This window comes from Podarcis erhardii, assembly GCF_964252035.2.
Source record: "Podarcis erhardii genome assembly, chromosome: 3".
NCBI lineage: Eukaryota > Metazoa > Chordata > Lepidosauria > Squamata > Lacertidae > Podarcis > Podarcis erhardii.
In genome coordinates this window covers 113836603-113850483 of record NC_138507.1, presented here as the reverse complement: position 1 = coordinate 113850483, position 13881 = coordinate 113836603, and positions in this window count along the sequence as shown.

Genomic DNA, 13881 nt, shown 5'->3' with positions numbered 1-13881 from the left:
GGGCTGGGATCCAGCCACCGCGCGTGTGGTGGGGGCATGCAGCCTGCAACCCCACCTCCTCTGCAGGACGGAAGTGGCTTTCCCTCGCCCCCACCTCCATCTTGAATCAAAGTTCTCTACTGAGTCCTCTTCTGCTTACACATACTGGAGAGCAAGTCCCATTTCTCCAGACAACTTTCATCTCAGCATTATTTAACAGCAGGAAACAAAATATTTTGTGCCGGGAAAACAAATGGGGTGCCCATGTATCAAATATATTCCGGAGGCGTCGTTTTGCACTCTATTTTAATAAGCTTATTAACCGAGCAAAGATTTCCCTTGCTCTCCCAAATGTTAATTGCTGAAAGAGACATTATTGACATGACAGACGAAAGTGTTTGAACCACCGAAACCATGAAGTGGAGCTGCGCTGCCGCCGCAAATGAGAAGCAAATAGATCCAAATGTTCATAAACAGGGTTGCCGCATTGCCCATGGATTATCGATGCAAATGGCCCTTACCGTTTTGTGAGTGTTTGTGCTCATTTTTAATATGCAAATTGTTTAGCTGGAGCAGTAATCCATACAGGCATCAGTGAAGCTGTTAAGCATCTACAGAGTAAATACATATTTAATGATGTGAGAGGAGGCTGAGTTACAGCAGTTTAAGTTCAGGAAAAACATCTGAAATACATAAGAGCATTAAAAGCCCTGGTGGTTCAGGGCAGATTTCAGGAATCGTGAGTGAGGAGAGGATTGCTGCCCCCCAAACCAGAAGTCAGAGACATGCTGTCTGCAACAGAGGAAGGGAAGATATAGCCATTGTGGCTAGTAGTTACTGATAGTCTGTTTCTAAAATGTGTAGTTGGGAGAAAAGCAATGACAAACCTAGACAGCATCTTAAAAAGCAGAGACATCACCTTGCCAACAAAGGTCCGTATAGTAAAAGCTATGGTTTTCCCAGTAGTGATGAATGGAAGTCTCCTTCTTTGGAGGTCTTTAAGCAGAGGCTTGACAACCATATGTCAGGAGTGCTCTGATGGTGTTTCCTGCTTGGCAGGGGGTTGGACTCGATGGCCCTTGTGGTCTCTTCCAACTCTATGATTCTATGATTCTAAGTGAAAACTGGACCATAAAGAAGGCTGATCGCCGAAGAATTGATGCTTTTGAATTATGGTGCTGGAGGAGACTCTTGAGAGTCCCATGGACTGCAAGAAGAACAAACCTATCCATTCTGAAGGAAATCAGCCCTGAGTGCTCACTGGAAGGACAGATCGTGAAGCTGAGGCTCCAGTACTTTGGACACCTCATGAGAAGAGAAGACTCCCTGGAAAAGACCCTGATGTTGGGAAAGATGGAGGGCACAAGGAGAAGGGGACGACAGAGGATGAGATGGTTGGATAGTATCCTCGAGGCTACCAGCATGAGTTTGACCTAACTGCGGGAGGCAGTGGAAGACAGGAGTGCCTGGCGTGTTCTGGTCCATGGGGTCACGAAGAGTCGGACACGACTAAATGACTAAACAACAACAAAATGTGCAGAGGCCATCGCAAACATGCTTGCTGACCTTCTACAATTGCAGACGCTTCTTAGGTTGATCATTTCCTCAGTTAAAAGTTTGGTAAATGATACTTACGAAGGATAAATTAAAGGCTGAAAATGTCGGCAGAGATGTACAATTAGAGTGGATTTTTAACCTTTGATGAGAGACTTCAAAGACTACCTCACTCCCCCCCCCCCAAAAAAAAAAAACACACATGAAAGGGGTGTCCAATAAAAAAATGTGAAGGATAATCTTATTTTGCTACATCAGCACCCATCTGCGTTGTAATGAGAAGCCAACTTGCTGTTTCCTGGCTCCGATATTGCATATTAATTTCATCTGCATGTATAAGTGCATAATGCCTCAACCCCTAATTTTGTTAAAAGTATACTTACAGTTGCTCATCTCCTGAAAATAGTGCATTATTTGTTAATTTTATTATGCTCAAGGCCACTTCAGAATAAACAGTGTTGTTGTTCTGCCGTAATGCATGCCTCTGAAAGGATTCCTTTTTGCACTGCAGATTTCAGATGGATGCATCCCAATATTAATGTTTTCTGAAAACACAGATAATGGAGACTTAAAGCAACATGCAGATGTTTATGGAAACCAGATGAGCCACTTAAACTATTTAGAACTTTAGTCTACATGATTGATAAGGTTGAGTACCTTAACAATATAGGAAGAGCCTAGTGGATAAGGCCAGTGGCACGTCTAATTCAACCATCCTGTTTTTACAGTGGCAACCAGAAAGGTTTGTGCAAACCCCAAAGCCTGAACACAAGAGCATTCTCCCATCCTGCAAAGCGTGTTCTCCTTCATGGAGAGCACGTGTTGCGGTGGGGTCTAGCATGACATCCCCTCTTGGTTGCTGGGCTGGACCGTTTGGATGGCCATGACTGTGATTGGGCCAATTTGGGTTGTTGGGGAGATTTTGATGTTACAGTTTAGAGGGTTGGCCCGAAGGTTGTACATTCTTGGCACGAAGCTTGCTACAGTCTCTTTTGCTGCGTGCAACGGATCGCCCGCCCACCCTTCCTAATTTAGGACTGTTGCATTTGACCTTGCTATGCCTGTCATGGGGTCGTCTGCTTTTGGGGCAGGGGCCTGGTAGGAATTTTGTCCATTTGGCAGATTGGCTGGTGCCATTTGGTTTTTGCCAACTGCATAGCAAATCGTCACTTGTAAGGTTGCGGTTAGGCATTGGTTAAAATTTGGTTGGTGGAGGGGTAAGAGTTGGCTATGCCTGCCCCTCCAATGCTGCTGCTGCAAGGGAAATCCATTAAAGGAATCCAGGGGTTTGCCATGCTTTTGTCCAAATCCCTGGCAAGGGGCTTGGGCTGCGCAAGCATACGGGGAGCATGCGGGGAGAAGTGACGGTATGATGCCCAGCCCCATTCTCTCCCCAATATTTTTTTCCCTTACTGGCTTTCGCTGGAATCCGGAAGTCAGTTCTGTCCCAGGGCAGGGACAGATGGTCGTAACCAATGCCTAAGCAACCACTCACATTGTGTATTTTAATAAAGTTGTGGCCAAAATTATGCCAAAAACCTTAAACAAAAATTCTGTGTGAATTGTGAATTATCTAGGGGGTAGCTTGGGGACTTCGACATGCAACTGGTATTCAGAAGCCTGGCTACCTCTGACACACAACCTTGACTGTAATGTTCTTCTAGGAATGTCTCCCAGATTCTAGAGGGGGGGAAAGGCCAGGTTCACACCTGCGTGTTGATGAAACTGGAGGTTGGTCCATCAACCACAGTCTGTCTTCAGTCAGTCCTCACTTGCATGCCTGCCTTCTTACTTACAACCAACCAACAAACCAAGGAGATGGCCCAACCTCTTCCTCCTCAGTCTCACCGTTGCACTTCTAGAACTCTGCAGAGAGCAGGGTGGGAACAAAACTAGAATTAATTGGCTGTTTGCCATTGGCTCTGCCTTACACTCTACCTTTCCCAGTGGGCATGGTTGAGTGGCCGACGAGGACCAGATCATCAAGCAATATCTTGCATGAAGGAGTGTCTCCACCCCCATCGTTCTACCCGGACACTGAGGTCCAGCGCCGAGGGTCTTCTGGTGGTTTCCTCACTGCGAAATGTCAAAGAGACATGGATCCCCTTCATGGATCACTTCGCCTTGTCATGGTGAAGGGGCTTGAATAACTCAGAGAAGCTATGAGCTATGCCGTGCAGGGCCACCCAAGATGGACAGGTCATAGTGGAGAGTTTTGACCAAACGTGATCCACCTGGAGCAGGAACTGGCAAGCCACGCCAGTATCCCTGCCAAGAAAACTCCATGGAGAAAGACAACAGGCATATAAAAGTCTCCTCCATTACCATACCCCAAAGTGTCACTTCTCATTGGCCTGGCCCACCCCCACCCCAAATCCCAGCCTTTGGCCCCATATTGGGGAGAAATGCCTTGCTGCAAATCCAGGAGAACCCATGGTTTCGAGGGAATGTCATCCAACCCCACTTGAATACAAATACCATGACTGAACTGATGGATTGATGATGTGTCATATGACATCATTGCGCAAGGTGTTTCCCTGCCTCCTGCCTTGCCTCATTGGCTGGTTGGGATGCAAAGAGGCACAGCACAGTGGTACCTCGGTTTACGAACTTAATCCGTTCCAGAAGTCCGTTCTTAAACCGAAACCGTTCTTAAACCGGGGCATGCTTTCCCTAATGAGGCCTCCCACCGCCGGTGCTCTTCCACTGTTCGGATTCTGTTCTTAGACCAAGGTAAAGTTTTTGTGGAGTTTGTAAACCAAATCATTCATAAACAGGACTGTTCTTAAACCGAGGTACCACTGTATATGGTTTGAATGATCTGCAGCAGCAATTCGCTGCTCTCCTATAATGCTGTGATTGGCACCAAGATATTAAAATACGGCTCCTTCCTCCCTGACAAAAATCAAACTGCCTATTAGTCTTGATCATGCCTTGTTCCCTAGAAGAGTTAATTTAATGCAGCCCCATTAGCATGTCTGCTGGGAAAGGGGAAGGTTTTCATATTTTCCCACTGTATTTGGCTATTATTACTATTATCCTGGAGAAGTTTGAGACAGAAATCAATCTTCCTGCTCCCAGAAACATTTGTGTTGCCTGTAACCGATGGGCGGGCACTTTCCAAATCAATCATGCCGCCTAGTAGAAGTCTAGTAGAAGTACTTGCAAATATGACCAGAGGGCTTGTAGGATCTCTCATTACTCTCTGCAGTCAGTACTGCAATATTAGAATTTCCTTCCTCTGCTTTTTGGAAACCGAAGGCCAGTATTCACTCCAAAGTTATTTTTATGTAAATGAAATAAATGGTTGCTGAAGACTTTCTCAGCAGAGGTAGATAGATCAGGCTTTCACACCAAATGTAGATTTGTATGGACTGTTCTTCTTCCTACTTTGGACTTTCCTGGTCTGGACATGAACCACCAGGACCAGTGCTGTCACGCAGTGTGGTGAGTTGACTTGATTTGGGCAGCCCTTGGATTGGGAAGGAATAGATGAAAGCAGGAATTTTCATAGAATCATAGAATTGTAGAACTGAGAAGGACCCTGAGGGCTATTTAGTCCATCTCCCTGCAATGCAGGAATCTCTGCTAAAGCATTCATGACAGGTGGCCACCCAACCTTTGATTGTTGTTGTTGTTTAGTCGTTTAGTTGTGTCCGACTCTTCGTGACCCCATGGACCAGAGCATGCCAGGCACTTCTGTCTTCCACTGCCTCCCGCAGTTTAGTCAAACTCGTGCCGGTAGCTTCAAGAACACTGTCCAACCATCTCGTCCTCTGTTGTCCCCTTCTCCTTCTGCCCTCAATCTTTCCCAACATCAGGGTCTTTTCCAGGGAGTCTTCTCTTCTCATGAGGTGGCCAAAGTATTGGAGCCTCAGCTTCATGATCTGTCCTTCTGGTGAGCACTCAGGGCACTGATTTCCTTCAGAATGGATAGGTTTGTTCTTCTTGCAGTCCATGGGACTCTCAAGAGTCTCCTCCAGCACCATAATTCAAAAGCATCAATTCTTCAGCGATCAGCCTTCTTTATGGTCCAGCTCTCACTTCCTTTGATTAAAAACCTCCAAAGAAGGAGAGTCTACTACCTCCTGAGGGAGACCATTCCACTGTCCAGTCATACTACCTTAAATCCACCTCTGTCTATACAGTGGTACCTCTGATTGCGAACAGGATCCGTTCTGGAGGCCCGTTCACAACATGAAAAGAATACAACCTGCAGCAGCGCGTCTGTGCACGCACGACTTGCGATTCGCCGCTACTGCGCATGCGCGTGATGTTATTTTGCTCTTCTGCGCTTGTGCAAGCAGCGAAACCCAGAATTAACCCTTTCCTGTACTTCCGGGTCGCCGCGGTACATAACCTGAAAGAACATAACATGAAGCGGACGTAACATGAGGTATGACCGTATCTCACTCTCCTTTTCTGCAGACACTTGTAGCATAATGGTCCTGATCTCCCTGCAATTCGCTTTTGGACGCTTCAAATACAACCACCATTAAAAATAATTACACGCACAAGCCAAACCTTTTCTTCCCTCCATTATATCCAACCACTTAGTAATCTTCAGTAAGAGTGTAAATGTTAAAAGAGTTCTCCTGGCATAAATGCTCCTTCAGTAAATTATTCTGGAGCTTTTCAGCAATGAAAAACCTATTAGCACGAGATATAATTGTATTTCAAGGGATTTTAACTATGACAGCATTGCCTCTAACTATTCCACAAATGGGTATTAATCTTGGCCTTTGCCCATTAGTAGAATTTATATTTGTTTTTATGTATCATTTTTTTAAAAGAAAAAAAAGTAGGTACAGCTTTGTTAAGCCCGTTTGACCTTGCGAAAATTCATTTTGCTGTCATGATGCCTACTCAGAGTTGATTAGTGGAGGCAGCGGATGGAGAGAACAATTTCTCCCTTGCTCACTAAACAAGAACTGAGAGTCAACCAAATTGATTGGCAGCCAAGAAAAAGTCCTTCTGCCCACAACAACTAAGAAACATCAGTGATGCTGGAGGGGGTGGGTGAAATGACCCCCCCCCCTCCTGGGAGCAGGCTTTAAAAGGCACAACTCGATTTTGCTGAACTCCAATGTGACCTGAACCTCCAGAATTATTATACATAACAGGATGTTACAATCCTTTGATTTTGTATTTCTCCAGTTGAAGTCTGGGTTCTTGGGGTGGGGGGAGATACCCCAAATGCATATCGAGGGTGGTGAACACAGCACATGCTACCATAGGCTGTCCCCTCAGCCTGCTAGATGACATCACAAGATATCGTTGCCTTAGGAGGGGGGGGGGAATTCTCAGGGACGATTCACGCGCTAGCCAGCACCTCTTTAATCTTCTACCCTTGGGCAGGAGATATAGAAGTATAATCAGTCGTACCAACAGGCTAAAAAACAGCCCCCCCCCATTTTTTAAATTAATTTTCCAAAAAGTTTTTAAACGAACAAACAAACAAACAAACAAGCATAAATCTTCACCTTATTAAATCAAACTTAATTACATTGTTAAGTGACTTCCTCATGTCCCCCTGGTTGAATTTCAATCTATATCATTTTAACGGTTTTCCCACTCCTGAATTCTTAAGAAAATTAACTTAATCACTTAACATCTTTCTTTATTTCCGGTTCGACATTAAACATATTAATTCATCACGTTACAAATTTAAATCCTAAGCCTATCTGGTATTTTAAAAACAGTTTCTATCGGTGGGCTGTTAGGCTGCTGAACGGAAAATAATATAGTGCAACTGACTTTCGGGGTTGGTGTGTTGTGCGACAAGAACACAGAATGCAATGAGATTGAGTGTTTGTGGTGGGGGGAGGGAGGCTCAGTTAACTTCATTGTACACAGGTTGTACATTGACAATAAAGGTATTATTATTATTATTATTATTATTATTATTATTATTATTATTATCACTGCAGATGGTGACAGCACCCACAAAATTAAAAGACGCCTGTTTCTTGGGAGAAAAGCAATGACAAACCCAGACAGCATCTTAAAAAGTAGAGACATCACCTTGCCAAGAAAGGTCCGTATAGTAAAAGCTATGGTTTTCCAAGTAGTGATGTATGGAAGTGAGAGCTGGACCATAAAGAAGGCTGATCGCCGAAGAATTGATGCTTTTGAATTATGGTGCTGGAGGAGACTCTTGAGAGCCCCATGGACTGCAGGAAGATCAAACCTATCCATTCAGAAGGAAATCAGCCCTGAGTGCTCACTGGAAGGACAGATCCTGAAGCTGAGGCTCCAATACTTTGGTTACCTCATGAGAAGAGAAGACTCCCTGGAAAAGATCCTGATGTTGGGAAAGATGGAGGGCCCAAGGAGAAGGGGCGAGGACGAGATGGTTGGATAGTGTTCTCGAGGCTACCAGCATGAGTTTGACCAAACTGCGGGAGGCAGTGGAAGACAGGAGTGCCTGGCGTGCTCTGGTCCATGGGATCACGAAGATTCGGACACGACTAAACGACCAAACAACTAACAACAACAACAACAACATTATTATTATTATTATTATTGATGCATATCAAAAGTTGATCTATTTGATTCTATTGGAATCATTTTAAATATGTTTTAATTGTTTTATCACTTGTTACTTGCCTGCATCGGTCCCTTTGGAAAGAAGGGGGGTATACATTTAATAAACAAAGTAATAAATAGCTTGTGATGAATTCAGTTTAGAAACTTGTACGTTGAGATAAAATGCATATTAGGAGGCAAGCTTAAATATAGAGATTCCATACCCTCCAACATTTCTCTGATGAAAATAGGGAAGTCCCATTCCATAATGATAATTTTACTATTTATACCCCACACATATTACTTGGTTGCCCCAACACTCTGGGCAGCTTCCAACATATATAGAAACATACTAAAACATTAAGCATACTAAAACATAAAACCATTCCCTATACAGGATTGCCTTCAGGCAGCTTGGGAGTCGGATAACTCCATACCCTTCAATATTTCTCAAATGAAAATAAGGACGTCCTAAGGAAAAGTGGAACAATACAGGATCAAATCAGAAACTGGGACGGCTTCTCTAAATCAGGGATGTCCGTGGAAAATAGGGACACTTGGAGGGTCTGAGATTCTCATTTTGATCTTTTTCTTTTCCATTTGCAGATTAATGAGAAACAGGAGAGAGTGGATTTATGAGCAGCTACAAAAAAAATCTGGAATTAGACACCTGTCCATCCCAGCCCCATTCTGAGTCAAATTATACCCTGTTTGAGTTTCCGACAGACTGAATATGCTGCATTTGAAATTCTGGTATGGAGCAGAAGACTGGCAGTCCCTTCCAATATGGTGGGGCGATCCCTTCCAATATCCCTTCTGATATGGTGGGGGTGTACAAAAACTGTTAGGGTTTTCCCTGTCTTCCTTTCTTGAGAAACCCCCTCAAGGTTTTTAGCATTCCAAAACAATTGTTGTTTAGTCGTGTCTGACTCTTCATGACCCCATGGACCAGAGCATGCCAGGCACTCCTGGCTTCCACTGCCTCCTGCAGTTTGGTCAAACTCATGCTGGTAGCTTCAAGAACACTGTCCCACCATCTCGTCCTCTGTCATCCCCTTCTCCTTCTGCCCTCCATCTTTCCCAAAATCAAGGTCTTTTCCAGGGAGTCTTCACTTCTCATGAGGTAACCAAAGTATTGGAGCCTCAGCTTCAGGATCTGTCCTTCCAGTGAGCACTCAGGGCTGATTTCCTTCAGAATGGAGAGGTTTGATCTTCTTGCAGTCCATGGGACTCTCAAGAGTCTCCTCCAGCACCATAATTCAAAAGCATCAATTCTTCGGCAATCAGCCTTCTTTATGGTCCATCTCTCACTTCCATACATCACTACTGGGAAAACCATAGCTTTAACTATACAGGCCTTTGTCGGCAAGGTGATATCTCTGCTTTTTAAGATGCTGTCTAGGTTCATCATCCAAAACAATACTGAAAAGCAAAGAGGAAGGAAGTGTCTCCAAATTACTGCAATCGCTATACCACACTCCTCCCTCTCAATGGGAATAGGCAGCTACGTCAGCCACACCGTCAGCCTCACTCACAGAGAGATGCTCTTTGCATCTCTCCTCTCATCAGAGTGGAAGGGAGGATAAGTGTTTGAATCCTGGCATTCCATGAAACATGATACTGTTTAAGAGTTCCTATGTGCTCAGTACAAGCGATGGAGAACCACAGCAAACATGAACTGCCTGCCGCGAACTGTACATTTTTGTTTGGAATATTCAGTGATATTGTTTGCAGCTGCCACAGGCACCCATGGGTACCACATTCACAAACCCTTCTCCAGTCCCTGAAAGTTTATGCTGCTCTACGTATCACCGATGTTATAAGAATTTTAAGGTCTTATATATATAAAATGAGATCAAGTTAAGGGTAGCCAAATTCTGTGCGATTGCCATAAAACCTAGGGAACAAGCTGTGCTATCATAATGATTAAGGTTTTAAATGATAATTTTAGGTTATATGTTAGTGACTAAGTTTTAATTTTTATATATTTTTAACTGTTGCTATATCTGTATTGTCCCTGTTATACCTAATTGCAAATTCAAATGTATCCCTGTTTTATGACTTCCTTCATATTGTATGTGGGCTGGAACTGGTCTGTGACCGAAATAATAAAATTCATTCATATATATAAAATAGATGTTCATAAATGTACCAAGCAAACACATACAAATATGTAAACCACATGTCTGAAAGCCACAGGAAAGTCCTGAAACCGTTTTCTCTCTCCCAAAATGACCTCAAATATTCCTCTGCAAGGTCAAAGAAAATGGGAAATCTCCCCATTGTCTCTGTGCTCACAAATCCTGTCTTAAGGGCACATCTAAGATATGTATAGGGTGTGAACCTGTGACCTGCGACCTGGATTTAGGAATTGAGTCACAAAAGATGCCCAGGTAATCCAGTCAAGCAGCCTAGCAGACAAGAGAAATAAACAACGCACTCAGATTTCTGTTGTAGTCTGCCCCTTCTGTGATGTATGTATGATGTTTCTGGGGGTGCTCTTGGACTCAAGGGTGGGCAATTTAAAATGTCTATATAAGGGCTTGAGCCATGGTTTGGGGTCCCTCCGCCCCCTTGTGTGTGGGGGGCGGGAGCACCCTGTTGCAAAAGCTTTAATAAAAACCAGGCTTACTAGCTGCTTTGCTTCTCAATATTCTCTGGATGGCCTCTGTTATTTTCTCCTACCGATAGGGAACCTACAAAAGGACTCTATATGGGCTTTTGGGTGCTCCATACAGGAAAAGGAGCAGTTTTTTTCCATAACAACCACTAATCTTTCTGCTGTTGCTGTTCCTTTTTTGTTGTAGCACACATTGAAAACAGCTTTGCAAAACGTATCCGGCATTAACCCCATGCATATTTCATTGCGCAATTTTAATTCCCCCGTTTTAGAGGGGAAAACTATTTTTAAATGATAATGAGTATCCTTGAGTGTAAAAAAAACCTCACCCCCCCCCACCAAATCATAACGTTTTTCATCTGTTAAGGGTCTTCCCACTTTCCCCCCTTCTCCTTCTCTTCTTCTTCTTTTTTTTTTTTTTTTTTAAAAAAAAATCTCTTCCAAGTCATTCTCAGCGGGCTAAGATGCCATCAGATCTTTCAAACAATCCTTGTCTTGAATAATTCCAGATTTGCTGCTGTGCGGGGGGAAATGAGTAACATTTTGATTTACAATTAAAATGCGAAATTATATCAGACATATCTGACAGCCAGCGGTTGATACTATGTTGCAGATCTCTTTTGATAGCATTCAACCTGACAGGCAGGTACATTTTTATTTTTTCTTAAAGGACTACTTGTATTATGTAGATTTTCAGAAGAGTGTCAGGGCTTATCAATCGAGGAAGGGCTGTAGCTCAGTGGTGGAGCACATGCTTTGAATGCCAAAAGTTCCTCCAGGTAAAGCTGTAAAATATCCCTCCCTAAAAACCAGGAGGAGCACTAAGATCCTGGAGAGCTGCTGGCAGTCAGTGTGGGCAATATTAAGCTAGATGGAACAATGGTGTTAGGTAAAGAAGTGAGAGATGGACCATAAAGAAGGCTGATTGCCGAAGAATGGATGCTTTTGTATTATGGTGCTGGAGGAGACGTTTGAGAGTCCCATGGACTGCAAGAAAATCAAACCTAACCATTCTGAAGGAAATCAGCCCTGAGTGCTCACTGGAAGGACAGATCCTGAAGCCGAGGCTCCAATACTTTGGCCACCTCATGAGAAGAGAAGACTCCCTAGAAAAGACCTTGATGTTGGGAAAGATGGAGGGCACAAGGAGAAGGGGACGACAGAGGATGAGATGGTTGGACAGTGTTGCGTGCTGAGGTCCCCCAAAACACCCTAACCCAATAACTCACACATCACACATAATTTTTGTTTAAGGTTTTTGGCATAAATTTGGCCACAACTTTATTAAACATACAAAATGTGAGTGGTTGCTTAGGCATTGGTTAAGACTATCTGTCCCCCCCGCCTTGGGGACAGCACTGACTCCCGGATTCCAGCGAGAGCCAGTGTGGAGGAACAAGACCAGGGATAACTGGAGCTGCGACACAGACCCTCAGCTTCTCCCCGCATGTTCCTAGGGACTTACACGGCCCAAACCCGATTCCAGGGGTTTGGACGAAAGGATGGTAAGCCCCTGAATTCCTTTACCGGAATTCCCGTACAGCAGCAGCACTGGAGGGGCAGGCACAGCCAATCCGTACCCCTCCACCAACCAATTTAAACCAATGCCTAACCGCCAACCTTACAAGTTGTGACGATTTGCTACGCAGTAGGCGAAACCCAAATGGCACACACTAATCAGCCAGATGGTAAATTCCTACTGAGCCCCCGCACTAATGCGGACGACCCCATGACAGGCAATAGCAAGGTCAAGCGCAAGCCCATACAAGGGAGGGCAGGCGGGAGATCCGATGCTCACAGCAAAAGTGAAAGCAGCTTGCTGTGAGCCCTACTTAAATACCTTCGGTCCCACCCCTAAATTGGCAACATACAAATTGCCCCAACAACCATTCCTCCAATCCGTGCCAGGCCCCTTCCTTTATTCCTGCCTGGCAACTACAGGGTGTTTTGCTCATCCCCATCCGCAACACGTGCTCTCCTTTAGTGAGAACACGCTTTGCGTGCTGAGGTCCCCCAAAACACCCTAACCCAATAACTCACACATCACACATAATTTTTGTTTAAGGTTTTTGGCATAAATTTGGCCACAACTTTATTAAACATACAAAATGTGAGTGGTTGCTTAGGCATTGGTTAAGACTATCTGTCCCCCCCGCCTTGGGGACAGCACTGACTCCCGGATTCCAGCGAGAGCCAGTGTGGAGGAACAAGACCAGGGATAACTGGAGCTGCGACACAGACCCTCAGCTTCTCCCCGCATGTTCCTAGGGACTTACACAGCCCAAACCCGATTCCAGGGGTTTGGACGAAAGGATGGTAAGCCCCTGAATTCCTTTACCGGAATTCCCGTACAGCAGCAGCACTGGAGGGGCAGGCACAGCCAATCCGTACCCCTCCACCAACCAATTTAAACCAATGCCTAACCGCCACCCGAGCCCCTTACGCTCGCCGCCAACCACTCACAAACTCAAACACTCCTTCAACTTGGCCACCACCGACTCCAACCAAACATCACTCCCAACTGGGGAAAGGTGGACCCCATCCAACCTGTACAGTTCAGCAGCCTTAACGGTGATGACCGGGTGGGGTATCACCAGCCCACCCAGACTAGACACCAGCTTGCTTGCCGCAGAATTAATGCGTTTTCTCACCCGTTCGGTGGCAACCGGGCTGGGGCTACCCCGCCAAATGCGACGCTGCAGCAACTGTGACCAAATTATCGTAGTAGCAGGCACCATGGCCGCTAACTCCTTCAGATCCTGCAGAATAACCGCACGTAACACAAAACAAGAGGAGGAAACAATATCGTTTTCCCCGAGCTGCAGCACAATCACCGAAGGAGGGCCATCTTGAAGAACACGCCTCTGCATTAGCGGTAAGAATTCCTTCCACAGCATCCCCCTTCTGGCGATCCAGGACACCTGTACATGCTGCGGAAGGCCAAGGCCATCTCCCAGTCCAGATTGTCGAGCTCTGCAAGCAGCCCAATGCACAATACTGTGCCCTACTATCCACACGCGGATAGTAGCTAGACCTAGGGTAAAACAAAAGATGTGAGTACAAATGCAACATCATTTCCGCACATATCCTCTATACGCATCCGACTTCCATCGGCCCAGGTCTTTAATCCTCTTCACCGACAAACCCCAATGGGCTGCTGTTGTTGCAGCCCCAATCCTGAATGAATGCGGTGCAAACTC